Source organism: Euprymna scolopes, chromosome 21, assembly GCF_053919585.1.
Source record: "Euprymna scolopes isolate OS-2025 chromosome 21, ASM5391958v1, whole genome shotgun sequence".
NCBI lineage: Eukaryota > Metazoa > Mollusca > Cephalopoda > Sepiida > Sepiolidae > Euprymna > Euprymna scolopes.
In genome coordinates this window covers 69,361,680-69,380,045 of record NC_136502.1, presented here as the reverse complement: position 1 = coordinate 69,380,045, position 18,366 = coordinate 69,361,680, and positions in this window count along the sequence as shown.

The following is an 18,366-nucleotide window of genomic DNA, read 5'->3' as shown; positions in this document are numbered from 1 at the left end:
AAGGTGATTAGATGGAATAGAAGGCAAAAAAATCTAGTAATAAAAATGATACTTGTTTTATTTAAACCATTTAGCAGTTGAGTTTTTATATTTCTGTTCCACTCATAAGACACGTGAAAGACTGAAAATTTACCAACATCAAAATTTTTCTAATTATTTTAAAGACATTTAAAGTGTGTTTTATGAAAAAACTTATATTTAAAAAAATTTATTACATATTTAAATTTATATTTTAATGTATCTTTATAGAAGTTAAATAATTTATTTTACTACATAAAAACTTATAAGTATCTATATGTTAATACCCTAATTCATTTTGATTGTTATCAACTTGGCATCCCTTAAAAGGAATATTTCAAATGGCTAATAATAAACATTAATAAAACAAAAAAATGGTGTCGCTGATAAAGAAAAAACATTCTAATTATATATTAATATGTTGAAATAAGGAAAATCATATAGTGCTTTTGTCGCTTAGAGAACATACAAATCATCACATTTCAGGTGAAAACATTATACCTACATATATGTCATGTTGAAATTAGTACAAATTCTAACGCATTTCAGATGCTGTGACGTCCATAAAAGCTTTTAAAACCAAAAATCATATCAAATCATTGAGTAGTATGACTTTTCATTGTTTTCTCATATAGATAGAATACTGTACAAGTACCTTATTTCTTGAGTAGAATACTGTACAAGTACCTTATTTCTTGGGTAGAACACTGTACAAGTACCTTACTTCTTGGGTAGAATACTGTACAAGTACCTTACTTCTTGGGTAGAATACTGTACAAGTACCTTACTTCTTGGGTAGAATACTGTACCAGTACCTTATTTTTTGAGTAGAATACTGTACAAGTACCTTATTTCTTGGGTAGAATACTGTACAAGTACCTTATTTCTTGAGTAGAATACTGTACAAGTACCTTATTTCTTGGGTAGAATACTGTACAAGTACCTTATTTCTTGGGTAGAATACTGTACAAGTATCTTATTTCTTGAGTAGAATACTGTACAAGTACCTTATTTCTTGGGTAGAATACTGTACAAGTACCTTACTTCTTGGGTAGAATACTGTACAAGTACCTTATTTCTTGGGTAGAATACTGTACAAGTACCTTACTTCTTGGGTAGAATACTGTACAAGTACCTTATTTCTTGAGTAGAATACTGTACAAAGACCTTATTTCTTGGGTAGAATACTGTACAAGTACCTTATTTCTTGGGTAGAATACTGTACAAGTACCTTATTTCTTGAGTAGAATACTGTACAAGTACCTTATTTCTTGGGTAGAATACTGTACAAGTACCTTACTTCTTGGGTAGAATACTGTACAAGTACCTTACTTCTTGGGTAGAATACTGTACAAGTACCTTATTTCTTGAGTAGAATACTGTACAAGTACCTTATTTCTTGAGTAGAATACTGTACAAGTACCTTACTTCTTGGGTAGAATACTGTACAAGTACCTTACTTCTTGAGTAGAATACTGTACAAGTACCTCATTTCTTGGGTAGAATACTGTACAAGTACCTTATTTCTTGGGTAGAATACTGTACAAGTACCTTACTTCTTGGGTAGAATACTGTACAAGTACCTTATTTCTTGAGTAGAATACTGTACAAGTACCTTATTTCTTGAGTAGAATACTATACAAGTACCTTATTTCTTGGGTAGAATACTGTACAAGTACCTTATTTCTTGGGTAGAATACTGTACAAGTACCTTATTTCTTGAGTAGAATACTGTACAAGTACCTTATTTCTTGAGTAGAATACTGTACAAGTACCTTATTTCTTGGGTAGAATACTGTACAAGTACCTTACTTCTTGGGTAGAATACTGTACAAGTACCTTATTTCTTGAGTAGAATACTGTACAAGTACCTTATTTCTTGAGTAGAATACTGTAAAAGTACCTTATTTCTTGGGTAGAATACTGTACAAGTACCTTATTTCTTGGGTAGAATACTGTACAAGTACCTTATTTCTTGAGTAGAATACTGTACAAGTACCTTATTTCTTGGGTAGAATACTGTACAAGTACCTTACTTCTTGAGTAGAATACTGTACAAGTACCTTATTTCTTGGGGAGAATACTGTACAAGTACCTTATTTCTTGGGTAGAATACTGTACAAGTACTTTACTTCTTGGGTAGAATACTGTACAAGTACCTTACTTCTTGAGTAGAATACTGTACAAGTACCTTATTTCTTGAGTAGAATACTGTACAAGTACCTTATTTCTTGAGTAGAATACTGTACAAGTACCTTATTTCTCTTCATATTGTGAAAGCGGGTGGAGGGAATAGGAGGGCATAGGGAATCAGTTACAGAAATGGCTGAAGCAATTTGCGATCTGAAAATCACTTTATTTCATATATATTTTAAGAGTGGAATGTATGGTGTAACTTCCGGTAATGGCTGAGGCAGTTTACGATCTAAACATCACTTCATATATTTTAAGAGAGGGGCTATAAGAAGTCAGTCCCAGAAATGGCTGAAGTAATTTATGATCTGAAAATCACTTTATTTCATCTAACAAATTCAGACGTTCAATTTTATAATGAATTAAGAATATTTATCTTATGAAATATATATATTTGCAAGTGTTGCCATATCATCTGCCAACACTCTACAGTTTTATTTTTCTTTAACCAAATTCCACCAATTGCACTCCCTCCTGATTTATTTCATTTTCTTACTATTATGAAAAAATTGCAATAGTTAATATGTAACATGTTTATATCAAATCTTATTACATGCTAATTTATCATATAATCAAGAGAAGATTGTGACAGTTATTACTAACTTACAAGTCACTTTGGTTAAATTATAATCTCCAGAAAAAGTGATGCCTATTGCTTGTAATAATATATGTCAAGCAGTTCTCCATATTTGACTAGAAAAATATTTATTTTTTAATTTATGGTCTGATCGGAACATTACACTGATTATTCTATTGTTTGCTTATGTGATGATGTTTTTCACTATCATGGAATTTCCATGGATTCTGCTAGTTGTTATTATTGTAGATAAGGATCCTTTTCTAAATCACTCCTCCAAACAAAAATGAGATTCTATTTTTTAGGCGATTACATGTTAATACCACGAAAAACTTAAAGTGAAGAAAACCACAAAAAACCTATTTCAGTTTCACATATAAATTTAACAAAATCAGCTATCATCTACAGTAATCAAGTAAAATTCTGATTTTGCCTGTGAAATAAATTATGAGAGTTTATTTTTTTTGGGGGGGGGGGAGTGAAGAGATCAACACTTTTAAACTAGCATAGTTTTACCACCTCACCAGTCAGACATAGGATTAGTAGAAAAAACATACTGAACAACTGTAAAAAGTTAGAATGATCCAGAAATCATGAGAGGATTATTCTTATGATTTTAATTTACTACTTTTTTGGTTGATATAAATATATTTGTATTTAATTTAAAATCAAAAGCAAAATTAGAAAAAACTTTTTCACAAAAACAAAACCACAGCAGTTTCACATTACGATTATTAGATTTTATAATCTATTCTGCATTGGCCAAGAAAAAGGTTGTTTCTGACACTGTCTCCAGCCTCATTTCCTTCAAGATGTCTAGATTCAATGTGCAAAAGTCACATATTGGGGGGGGGGGATCAGACCCAGACTATTTTTACAAAAAAAACAAAAATCACTTCCTCAGTCCAGAAGTACTTCTACATTGTGGAAACGTTGTCCATAGAAGTTGTTGAACAAGTTGAAAACATTTTCGGAACACTCCCAAGTGAAGACCCATACAAGGCGTTGAAGGGAGCTATCCTCAAACGGACGAGTGTATCAGATACATCATGGTTGAGTCGCAGCTTTTGAGGCGAATGAAATGTTTTTTTGCAGCATGGACGATAAGATCTTCCAGCAACTGTAGTTAGACAAATTGCCACACACTGTCCATTTCGTCGCAGACAATTATCATCACACACCAGCTGTAACCACTGTCACACCCCAAATTGCTACCACACTCTCTATAACTAATTCTATCCTGGAATCTGTAGAAATTGCTGCCCTTACCAAAGCGATAAATTCACTACTGGCAGACAAGCAATCATACCTCAGCCACCAACACAATTTTCAAGACAGATGTCCATCTTAACGACACAGATCTGTTTCACGGTCCACCTAGTGTTGCTATAACCATCATTTTGCAGAGAAAGCACACAAATTCAAGCAACAGTGCAACTTCAGTGTCATTTAAATGGTGGGATTGTGCGACAAATTCCAACCCATCTCTCCAACCGTGTCACATATTACATGTATCCGATGCACTTCCTCATCAGAAATTTCTTGTAGCTGCTGTTAGTGTAATATCTCCTACATGATATGACAATACAGCTGTAGACTCTTTTTTCTTGCAAGCCGCAAACGGCAGTTCCATCCAAATCTTTGGTACCTAATCATTCCTTGGACCTCAACGCAGTTTCCCATGGATTTCCATCATCACCAGCATAAAAATACCTATACTTGGCACTGATTTTCTTTCAAACTTCCAACTTTCCATTGATCTAAGAAGACATTGTTTATCTGACACAAAGATTTCTCTTTCTGTGCACTGTTGTATGCTTTCCTGTGAAACATCAAGCATCTGCATGGCAAGTCCATCAAATGCAAAACCTGTTGAACCAATTTTCCGAGTTAGCCTAACCCTTTTCCCGAGTTAGCCTAACCCTTTTCCCGCACGGAAGACATCAAACATCATGTGCAACATCATATTACAACCCGTGGTGGTCCCGTGCATGCAAAGCCTCGATGCTTGTCCCCAAAAAGTTAGCCTTGGCCAGCTCAGAATTTCTACACATGATAGATCTCGGCGTCATGTAGTCCTCAAGCAGCCATGGTCATCCCCACTTCACATGGTACCCAAGAAATTGGAGGGAGACTGCAAACTCTGCCGAAATTCTCAATGCAACAACTGTTCCTGACACCCAATTCCACACCCACACGATTTTTCTGCATCCTTATCCAGCTCTACAGTTTTTTCGCACATTAATTTACTCTGTGTATATAACCAAATTCCCATTGCTGAGGAAGACATTCCTAAGACCACGATTTGCACTTGTTTTGGACTATTAGAATTCACCTGCCTACCTTTTGGATTGCGTAATGCCACTTGAGTATTGAAAATATTCATTGATGAAGTCATTCATGGACTACCCTTTGTCTTTGTGTATATTGACAACATCCTCATTGCAAGTCCCTCACAGGAAGAACACTTGGCCCACATAACTGAAGTCTTCCACTGTTTACAATCCTATGGATTCAAATCAATATTACGAAGTGCGAATTCAGTGTCAATTCCCTTGATTTCCTTGGACACCGGATCAACAAGTCTGGACTTACACCCTTGCTTTCAAACTTGCAAGCAGTCCAAGATGTTTTTGTACCCACTTCCTTGCATCCAAAAAAACAAACAAACAAAAGATACAAACAAAAAAACAATAAAAAACAAACAAAAGATACAAACAAAAAAACAAACAAAAGATACAAACAAAAACAAAAAAACAAACAAAAGATTCAAACAAAAAACAAAAAAAAAACAAAAGATACAAACAAAAAACAAACAAAAAAACAAACAAAAGATACAAACAAAAAACAAACAAAAGATACAAACAAAAAGCAAACAAAAAAATACAAACAAAGAAAAACAAACAAAAAACAAACAAAGACAAAAAAACAAAAAACAAACAAAAAAACAACAAAAAATACAAACAAAAAAAACAGACAAAAGATACAAACAAAAAACAAACAAAAGATACAAACAAAAAACAATAAAAAACAAACAAAAGATACAAACAAAAAACAAACAAGATACAAACAAAAAAACAAACAAAAGATACAAACAAAAAAACAAACAAAAAAACAAGCAAAAAAACAAACAAAAGATACAAACAAAAAAACAAACAAAAGATACAAACAAAAACAAAAAAAAACAAAAGATACAAACAAAAAACAAACAAAAAAACAAACAAAAGATACAAACAAAAAACAAACAAAAAAACAAGCAAAAAAACAAACAAAAGATACAAACAAACAAAAAAAACAAAAGATACAAACAAAAAACAAACAAAAAAAACCAAAAGATACAAACAAAAAACAAGCAAAAAAACAAACAAAAGGTACAAACAAAAAAACAAACAAAAGATACAAACAAAAAACAAACAAAAAACAAGCAAAAGATACAAACAAAAAAAACAAACAAAAGATACAAACAAAGGATACAAACAAAAGATACTATGTTGTGAACAACTACCTTCAGTTCGTTCTCAACTGTTCACACCACCTGTCCAAGCTCACTGATGCAGTATGCACTCCATATGCGAAAGAAGATCCTTTCTCTCTCAGATGAATCCCTGACATCTTTCCACGCATTCAAGACAGCTGACACAAACAGGCATTGAGGTCACTTCCTTTGGACGTTTCTCTTCTATTTCTCCTCTCTTTCTTTTTTACACCCTCAATTTTCACTTTGACATGACAATTAACACACACGTTATGTGTCACTCAAAAAAAAAAAAAAAAAATACATGCATGTGAAGAACAAATTTCTGCCTGTACCCATGTGCAAATATTCGAGGTAAGCCTAACTTAATTTCACCTAAAAAAATTAATGGACTGTGATGAACAAATGAATTATCATGTAACAACAATAAAGAACATTCCAGAACTATGCCTGATCACACGTGTACACACACACATGCTCTTATATTTTTTCCATTGTTCATAATAAATATATTGTTTGTATATATGTAAATCGATCCTATCTTGTTGAGTCAAGGACACACATTTATCCTCCACAAATTTTCCACTGCTTGATTTTCTTAAACTCATTGAAAGTAGCAATAACCGACCAAATCCTTATAATAATCATAAAACCATTAAAGTCTTTGATATAGGAATCATAAAGGAATCATTTGATATAATAATCATAAAACCATTAAAGTCTTTGATATAGGAATCATAAAGGAATCATTTGATATAATAATCATAAAACCATTAAAGTCTTTGATATAGGAATCATAAAGGAATCATTTGATATAATAATCATAAAACCATTAAAGTCTTTGATATAGGAATCATAAAGGAATCATTTGATATACAGGTATAGAATAGTTGTTATATCGCATATCCCTCCATATTTTCACGAATAAACCGAAAACCAGCAATGGCGACACTAGGACAAATCTGTTCGTCGATACAACACAAATGAACACAATAAACACACATGACAACTCCAAATCCCATTTCTTTAGATACACACATAATTCGAATAACTCGCACCTTACTTCAACAAAGAAAACCGCTACAGAAAACTGCACAGCAAAAGACAAAACCAAAATACAAAACACGAACATCACAGCAAACGCAACTCCTAAGCATATAAACACCAATATATAATTCACATAACAATGCAGCCATACAACACCGACTAGATTACATTCACATTTTTATTAGCTTCAAATCGATATAACACATGCATACATACACCAAACAGACGGTTCACTGCAACACATTATAGCACAATAAACAAACACAATTAAGATAGCAAAATATAAGCTAATTATCAATTTGCCCTTTGTCTTCACCTATGTCCGCAACACCACTATAAAAACAGTAGCCATCGCGACAAAAAGTCAGTCGAGCCCAGAGACCAACCCTAGCGTGGCACGTGTGAATGCTCTCCGTCCTCAGCCAGCACCTGCCCCCTCTTCGGCGACATCAGACTCGGAGCGTACTACACCAGCATCACCTGCCGCTACCATCTCACCCACGATCCCGATACAAGCCCCGCACCCAACCGAAGCCAAAAAACTTTGATCGTTGACGAGTTTATCTCAACACCCGAACGGCCATCATAACAACGACGCCTTAATCCTTAATTTGGTGAGAAATAAATATATATTTATTAACCTTACTCGGTCGTCTGTATTTTTCTTGCAACCATACGCTTGTTTATTAGACTGGTGTCAGAAGCGTACAGCAAGTTAAATATGGAGGACTATACAAGCTTTACACAGACCGAACTTTTCACCCTGATCAGAGAGCAGAAAACACTCCTGTTCAATCTGAAGACAGGGGCAGCACAGCCATCCAAATGTGCGATTTGAGAAGTCCAAACTGACATAGACGACATGTTGACAGCTTTAAAACTAACGACTTCAACAGCAACCCATACAAATCAGAAAGAAAATGATTACAGTTTGGTTATCCGTCAACAAACCATCCGGGACGTCATGAAACAGCAGAAATTATTCTGCCCAGGGGATGACATCAACCAATTCATCACGGCATTGAACAAAGCCTACACCATCCACATCACACCAGAACTGGATAGATATCCCAGTCTGGAGGGCGAGTTCGTCAAGTCTGCGAAAGATTTACTCGACCAGGGTATATTTCAACAGATAATCGATTCAAAAACATACTCATCAATTTTCGGAGTGTTAAAAGAATATCTGCAAGTGGCCAATGGCAGCCAGATGACGAACTTCCAACACTTCCGTTGAGCCTGGGACCTGGAACGACAAGACGAGAAAAAGTTGACCGCCTTCGCGGGTCGTCTGGAAAACACCTTGAGAGAAGCAGCTGTCCACATTAAAACAAAATACAAAAAGGACAAAAACACGGAATTGACCGTGGATGGGCTTGTATCCATCATAGGCGCAATGCTGATGAGTGAAAAGGTAAAGGTCTGGAATTCAAACTTTTATTCCCACCTCGTCAGAACAATGGACAACCACTACAGTGCAACTGGCATAGCCTGCGAAGCCCAAAGGTACATCAATCGCGGCGTAAAATCCGACGTCACTGCTGCTCTTGAAACCACATACTACTTGCAAAAACCACAGCAGTCTCGTCACAGAGACAGCGCACTCAAGATGAACCTACCAACCTGATCCAATGGATGGCTCCATCAGTACCAAATAAGCCTCAACAACCAACCAAAACATGGCCGTCATCAAACAACCAAAAACCGCCAACATACGCCACGTACTCCATTGTGCAAGAATTACCTCAGGGGACGACCGTGCTTCCATGGACAAAACTGCCCATATCGTCACCCACCTCACGCCCAAGCACAGGCTCACATCGCAACAGAGGATGACCTACCACGCTCAAAAGAGGATTTTCGCTTCGGGCAGGATAAGTTGTGATGCGCCGTCCACCCTATTCCATCACCAGCCATCACGTCTTCAACCTACAGGGACTCGCACACCAATCACCACTCGTACAATCCACCTTCATCATAAACAACTTACACTTCTCTGGGATCGCGATGCTAGACTCGGGATGCTCCACATGCATTATACCTACATCACAGCTGCCCGGAGAAGCTAAGAAATATATGACCCACACAGATGTATAGGTGAAAGGTATAAATGGCAGCATCACTGCCCTCGGTGAACTAACCTGTGACATCACCATCAGCAATCAGAACTCACCCACTTTCCAGGAAGTGAATGTGCTGGTGATGACCCAAGCCACACCGATCCTGATCGGCCAAAATGTCTTACACCACAGCACACTCAGCTCATACCTGATTGACAACCGGAATTCCACAGTAGAGTTCAGACGCACACTTACCTCAGGCCATACAACACACACGGCCACTATCAAACCACCAACATCATCAGACCACAACACTCAACCCGCTCTAACCCAGAATCACCTAACAATGGAGCCTCGGACCAATACCCAAACGCTAGAGGAAAAGCTAACTTGGCTGAAGCACAACACCGGGTTATCACTGCCAAATCACCCAAACCGGGATGAATTGGAAGCCACAGCGAACCTTCTCATTAAATACGCCAACGTAATTGGCACAGAGAACAACAAGGGCATGTTCATCCGACCCATCCAGATACCAACCGACGGCCGATCTTGCACTCAAGCCCTGGAAGCAGATGTAGATGTTGAAATCAAACGCATGGCGAATGAGGACGTCATCGAGAAATGCACAGACCCGAGAGGCTTTAACAGTCCGGTGTTTGTTGTCGGCAAAAGAATGGATCCAACCGCGTGGTCGTCATTTCAAAAGAACACTGAACAAAGTGTTAGTCGATCTCGATCCCTACCCGATACAAAGAATGGACCATCTATTTAACAAGATTGGCAAGGGCAACACATATTTCGCTTCTCTGGACCTGCGTAGCGGTTACTGGCAAATGGAGATCGACAAGCAGGACCGACACAAAACGGCATTTACATGGAAGGATCAATGCTACCAGTACACTCACCTGGCCTTCGGTCTCACCTCTGCTGGGCAGATATTTTCTCGTTGTGTAGCAGAAGCATTGGCCATGGTGACGTCACGTGATAACATTTTGGCATCAACGACAACTTGGTTCATGCAAGGACATTCAACAAATACATACGTGCTCTGGAGCAGCTCTTTATCGCCCTCCGAAACTTTGGACCCTGACAAATGCTCCTTCCTCACATCAGAGGCAAAGTTCCTTGGACAGATCGTGAACAGTGAGGGTTTCAAGCCCGATCCCGAATACGTTTGGGCAATCAGAGAAATACAACCTCCAACGTCAAAAAAGGAGTTACAAAGTCACATCGGCCGACTAGTATGGATCAGATAGTTCCTGGAAACGCGCTTACAGGAACGAATAAACTCTAACACATTTTCAAAACTAATGGCTCCCATACACGATCTCAACAAGATCAATAGGCCATTCACATGGACAGACACGGCTGATAGAGCTTTTAGAAAGATCAAAGAATGACTATCTTCGCCACCCGTCATTTCATTCCCAGACTTCTCCAAACTTTTCACCCTCACCACCGACGCCAGCGACGTTGCGTGTGGAGCAATCTTGATGCAAGAAGCCGGGGAAGAAAAGCATCATAGCGGTCGCTTCCCAAACATTCAACTCGACAGAACGGAACTGGTCTATGACGGAACAAGAGGCATACGTGGTAAAATGGGCGATAACGAAATTCGATTATTTTCTGTGCAACCGCCCCTTTGTTATTTTCACCGACCATTGATCGTTGACATATCTGGACCAGAGAGAGTTCGACAATGCTAAAATATGGAGATGGCAAGAGAAAATCTCATGCTACAAGTTCGTCTTAGAATACATCGAAGGTGAATCAAACATATGGGCAGACATGTTCAGCAGAGGTTGTGGACAGAAGAAAATCAAACCTCCATATGACCCAACCCCAGCAGGCCAGACATTCAAGCTAAGTGGTTCGAAACTACGGATATACATCCCATCATAGTGCCTTGGCGAGTTTAACGGTTTACAGCTCATACCCAAAAATCACACACGACAGAATACACACACCCAAAAGCGCATCAGCAATGCATTTTTCGCGTTCCAGTCTTAATCCTCCATTCCCACTGACAGGATTTGCAACCACCTGACCATCGCCAATGAACAACAAAAGGACGATGCCCTCGCAAAGATCATCAGCTATCTCCAGTCACCCAGCTCAAGTGAACCACATGTCGATCCGGATGACCACCGTGCTATGGTCTTCAAAAAGCACTTACAGCAATTTTTTCTGGAATCAGGCACCTCTGTTCTGATGATAAGAGACAGCAAAAACTCCCCTAATCTGGTTGTACCATATAAACTCTGCACCAGATACCTCTCCCAAGCACACGAGGGCAACAATCATTCAGGCATCACACGCATGCAAGAGCTTATGTCTGGCTATTGGTGGAAATTCAAAAACCATGACATTAAGGCCTATGTTGATTCCTGCGACACATGCACTAAATGCAAAGGGAACTATGGTAGATGCATCTACTGGCCAATCGGTCATTGCAAACGGGAACAGAGACTGTTCAAAGTCATCTACATGGACTTTGTTACAATGCCAAACTCAAAGGGGAAACGATATATCTTGACCATTTTGGACAGCTTCAGCCGACACTTCACAGCCATACCATGTGCAAGAGACTGCATCATTGATGCCGCCCACAGATTGTATCAGTTCTTCCTTCGGCATAGGGAAATCCCTCGCATAGTATCCTCGGACCGAGGAACACACTTCACGGGAGAAGTCTATAGACAGTTCTGTACCCAAATGTCCATTACACAAGAACTCCACTGCACTTGGAGACCACAAAGTTCAGGAAACATTGAACGTCAACACCGCACGATGAAGAATGCCCTATACATGCTGTGTGAAGACAGAGGCTGTGAATGGACAGATGTTCTTGAATCCGGTGTCTCATCCATGAATGCTACTATCAACAGTGTTACCGGCATCTCTCCCCACTACGCAATCACCGGCCGTCACCCAAACATCAGCCTACCTACGCTTCATAGAAAAGAAGTCAGAGGCGATGACCTGGGAGCATATGGTATGAAGATAAACACCCTATTGAAACAGGTTACCACCGCGTCACCCTGGCCAACGATGAGGCTGACCACAAACTCGAGACGGATGCACATCGTCCCACTTACAAGGACTCAATAAAGGTGGGTGACAAGGTCTTACTCGATCGACCACAATCAGCAATGGCCCAGTCATCTCATCTGTCCTGGGTGGCAAACTTCAGTCACAAAATTAAATGATGTGATGTGCCAGGTCTGGGTCCATCGCGCACATATTAGACACTTGGCTCCTCGACCGCCACACCTATGCAGCGGGATCCCACTTCCTCCACCATGTACCAACCACCAAGACCATACCCCACAACAACCATCAAACGACCCTACACTAGTTCATCCTACAACATCACAAGAAGTCAATACGGATGGAATTCGACCTCCAGCAAGAATAACAACAGGACAACTCTGCGCGCGTTTAAGAGACTTTATCATGTAAATATGAAGAGATCTGGATGGCATTGTTATATCGCATATCCCTCCATATTTTCATGAATAAACCGAAAACCAGCAATGGCGACGCTAGGACAAATCGGTTCGTCGGTACAACGCAAATGAACACAATAAATACACATGACAACTTCAAATCCCATTTCTTTAGATATACACATAATTAGAATAACTCGCACTTACTTCAACAAAGAAAACCGCCACAGAAAGCCGCACAGCAAAAGACAAAACTAAAATACAAAACACGAACATCACAGCAAACGCAACTCCTAAGCATATAAACACCAATATATAATTCACATAACAATGCAACCGTACAACACCGACTAGATTACATTCAAAATTTTATTAGCTTCAAATCGATATAACACATGCATACATACACCAAACAGGCGGTTCACTACAACAAATTATAGCACGATAAACAAACACAATTAAGATAGCAAAACATAAGCTAATTATCAATTTGCCCTTTGTCTTCACCTACGTCCACAACACCACTATAAAAAACAATAGCCGTCGCGACAAAAAGTCAGTCGAGCCCAGAGACCTACCCTAGCACCTGGCCCCTCTCAGCGACATCAGACTCGGAGCGTACTACACCAGCATCACCTGCTGCTACCGTCTTGCCCGCAATCCCGATACAAGCCCCTTTCCTTCTTCGCCTGATACCAAATCATCACCTCTCACCAACCCCACTCGTGCTACCAAGACTTAAAGCTTACTACGTACAGCCAGCATCACCCACTGCCACCATCTTACCCACGATCCTGATACAAGCCCCTTTCCTTCTCTGGATGATACTGAATCAGCACCTCTCACCAACCCCACCAAGCGACATCAGTTAACAAGGATCGCCGGACACGCTAAGTCACATTCCGACCATCACCGGCCCGCACCCAACCGAAGCCAAAGAACTTTGATCGTTGACGAGTTTATCTCAACGCCTGAATGGCCATCATAACAACGACGCATTAAATCCTTAATTTGGTGAGAAATAAAATATATATTTATTAACCTTACTCGGTCGTCTGTATTTTTCTTGCAACCATACGCTTGTTTATTACATAGTTAAAGCACTTCCCATATTAAAATTGATTTTCTACATGGAAAACTTTTTCTTTATACATAGGCAGCTTTGTTAATCATTCTGCAACTGTCTTCTTATTTTAGATACTGATCGTCAACTGTTTTCAGTTGTTTGTGACAAAAATTCAAATAGCATTTGTTTGCAAATTTTGTTTGCAAAAATACATGCGGAAATTTTATGGGACTTTTACAGTGTCTAAACTTAACTAAACTCTTTGTGACTAAAAGAAATGATTTCACGTGGTCATCCCAGCAACAGAAATTATGAGGAAATCAAAGAATAAATCAGAAGCAATACTCCAATATTTTGATCCAAAGGAATCTATTGTGTTACGCGTGGATGCATTGACTGCAGGTATAAGTGTGGCTTTACTACAAAAGCGAATGCCAGTTATATTTGCTAGCAAGACACTATCAGGCCCAGAAATTATATACTCAAACATCTAGAGGAAGATGTTAGCCATCATTTTGAGATTTCACCATTATGTGGGGTTGCACAAAATAACCATTCACACAGATCATAAGTCATTAGAATCAATAGAGCTAAAGCACCTCCAAGACTTGTGAGGATGCTATTGAAAGTGGAAGGACATGATTTCATAGTGAAATATACCCCCCAAAAAATAGTACCGATTGCAAACTGCCTATCATGAGTATCACGTAGACTTAGCAAGTACATTAAAGAAATTGACCTCAATGTACACAGTATGATAACTTACTTTAATTTTTCATCAACTGAAATAAAGTACATCAGAGTTGAGTTGTTGCAAGACCCATTATTAAAAGAACTTGTAAATATGGTAATGTCTGGCTGACCTATCAATCGAGTTGACTGCCCCAAATACCTTTTACCGTTTTGGAACTTTAGAGATAGGATTGGTATTTTGCTTAAGAGCAACAAAATCATAATATGTCTTCCTGCAAAGAGGTATATTGGAAGAACTCCATGCATTGCATCCAGGAATTGATAAAACCAGATAAAGAGTTCATTCAGCTATATACTGGGTAGGGATGAAGATTGAAGATATAGTGCTTAATTGTCACACCAGCCAAAGTATGAGGCAAGTATGGCTGCAGAATCAATGCACCACCATGGAACCCTGGCAATATATCAGCAGATTTCTTCTCAGTGGCTGGGAAGGAATATCTGCTTGTATGACACTATCGTTTGATGGAAACCAGCTCCCTGGGTGTTAGACACGTTATCAAAAGCACATGGAAACAGCAACAGTTTGAGATGTCATCAGCTTAAACCAGCTGGCATGAGTCGCTTCTTGGGTCTTCATTGTGTCGCTACAAGCAGCATTTCCATCGACGGCATTAATGGCAGGGACTGCATGCTGAAATTTAACGCTTGTACAAAAATAGTAAACAAATGCATTTTTATAAAAATATATAATTTATTTTACATTCAACACTAGCAGAGCATATTTAAATTAAGACCCATTGAAACCTTGTTGCGGAACTAATTCCAAATAATAATGATAATAATAGTGATAAAAATCAAGTGTAAAAATGGAGTTGAACAATCAAGCAAAGATGACTGAGACGAATGAATAATTCAAATACAAAATTTTTTTTTTTTTAAATTGTAAATAAACAAAGAGAAACAGACAGGATTGTTTTCTTTATGAAAGGTGACTGAGGTAATTAAATGCTTTTTATATAATAAAGAAGACAGTTCTGTGTCTGTGGTATTAAAAGTTTTTCATGTAATGGAAAAGACAGTTCTGCAACTGAGGTATAAAAAGATCTATATGTGATGAAGTAAAATGTCCTGTGACTGAGGTAATTGAATGTTTTTTTTTTTGTTCATTTTTTAAAATGAAATAACCAAGAAAAGTCCAGTGACCGAAGTAATTGAATGTTTTTCTTTTATGTCTTGAAACAGTCAAGAAAAATCCTTTGATTGGGGTAATTGAATGTTTTGAAGGAGACAAGTAAAAGTTCTTTTTAGGAAGAAATAAACAATATAAAAGTCCCTTGCTTACTTTAGCGGAGAAATAGTTTTCTATTTCTCCGCTAAAGTAAGCAAGGGACTTTTATATTGTTTATTTATAATAGATAAAAAGATATAAAAGATAAAAAGTTCATTAGGGTAACAAGTCCATCTCTACATGGAGGAATTAATTGTCGGACATGCACGTGTTTCACGTCCACGCAGATGGAATCGATGATGATGATGATGATGATGATGATGTTACAGCATGCTGCCTTGTGGTCTACTGATTCGGGCGCAAAAATGCCCTTTTTATACATTTCCAACCAGTTCCACGAAGACCTTCAGAAAAACATTTTTTAAAATTTGTTTTCCTTGTAATCCGATTGGATGAAAAGAATAACATTCTTATGACGTAAGATGCTTTTTACGACGTCCGCGTGAATGGGTGAAGCTTCGCTTAAGGCCCACCGAATTTGCATGGGTGGAGAAAGGGAAATGTACATGCAGCGAAAACGATGTTTATACATTCACGCATGCACAGTTGCACAACTGGGTTTTACAGTTGAGACAGCATGCCAATATTCTGTTTTTAGTAGATTTGACGCGGCAGGGCTACGATAACCTGACACGTGCAGCCAACTGGGATTTAAAGCCTTTTTTTAGATTGCACAGCTTCCTGCACAAGACATCGTCTTCACATAACCTGAAAGTTAACGGATTTGCTGAGAGGATGGTCAGAATACTGTTGAAAACAAAAGAAACTGGATAAGACAGTGATCTAGCGATGATTCAAACATGAACTCTCCAGCAAAATTGCTCAATGGCTAACAAATACGGACACCACTAGTATCCAAGCAGAAAGTTGGTGATGAGCAGACAAGAACAGCATTACAGCAATACAAGAAGAGATCCAAGAACTGTTATGACGAGCAGCAAGCAGCATAACAGACAACACCCACCCGTACATATGGGACAGAAAGTCTATGTCCAGCATAAGAAAAACAAGCTATTGGGAGCCTGGAATCATTCAACATTCTGCTGTGGCACCAAGATCATAATAGTTGAATCTGAAGGAATAGGCAATCTATAAAATTAGCCCAATACTTGAATATGGAACTGACCAACCACGCACTTCTTAAGAAATTTGTACAAAGTCTGCACACCAACAATGTTCCAACAATACACATGCGTAAGAAGATCCTGACCAAGCCAAGGAGATCCCAAAGTGTATAAAGGCCCTACAGAGATTAGATCTATAAAGCTCCCCCACCCAACACCCTCAGACAAATACACTCTGAATTCTCCCATTAACAATAAATAAATAAAATTTTGTTAAGTTAGAAGAGTTCTTTCTCAGTGAAAGAAGGGAGATGTTGTGATAGTTACGTGCCCTTGTATAACACGGAAACAGAGAAAAGTTATTGCCTTTAGTTTTTATTGATCTTCTTCTAAAATAAAGCTCTTCTTGTCTTCTCCGGTCATTATCGCATCCATCTTATCTGATAACTTCCCATACCGTAACAGTAGCCATGCTTAATTTAGATACAAAACATTAAAAAAAAAAAAAAAAAAAAATATCGCATGTACACACTTTTTTAAAAACCTTTTTTGTTGTTGTTGTCTGATAACGATCTATGATTGTCAGATGTCTGATCATTCAGGATTTAGAAAAGTTCAATATATGAGTGTAAACACCAAAAATTACTCCGAGTAAGTTTCTTAAAATAATAAATAAATGAGACTTATCTACTTTATTGTCTTATTGTGGTAATGTTCAATTTCGCATTTGTCATGAACACTAATGGAAAAATACATAAGTAAAAAAAGGGGGGAAAAAAGCGTGTTTATTCATTTAAGAAAAATGAACGTTGAATTAATTCACAAAATCTCTTACACACGTTTTACTCAGATTTAAGAAAGGAAGTATTAAAAACATACCAAGTGAATAACATTTTTTTTTCACGTGAAGAATTTTATTAAATAACAAGAAAATGTTATGATATAATTTTTTAAAAGGTTTGTTGAAAAAAAAAAAGGGGGGTTGTATTGTTACACATAGATTCGAAAAAGTTGTCAAAAAACAAATATATAACAAATAAATGTTATCAAAGGCAAGATAAGTTACTTTTCTACCAAACTGGATATATTTTTCGTGTTTTTATTCAATGTAACGTGTTTATTCAGCTCGAAAACTATACAGTGTTTACCGAAGTATTGGAAAATTCAAGATGGCGTCTGATTCTCTCTTTAACACGGTAAGTTTGGGAAAAGGTGTTATAAATAAGAAACCGGATAAAATACTGCTAAAAACTCGCTCAATATATGTTACCGTGACATAGGTTGACATATATTCGGCGGGTTTTTAATAGTATTTTGTATAGTTTTTTATTTTATTTATAACACCTTTTCCCAAACTTATCGTGTTAAAGAGAGAATCAGACGCCATCTTGAATTTTCCAATACATCGGTAAACACTGTATGTTTTTCCA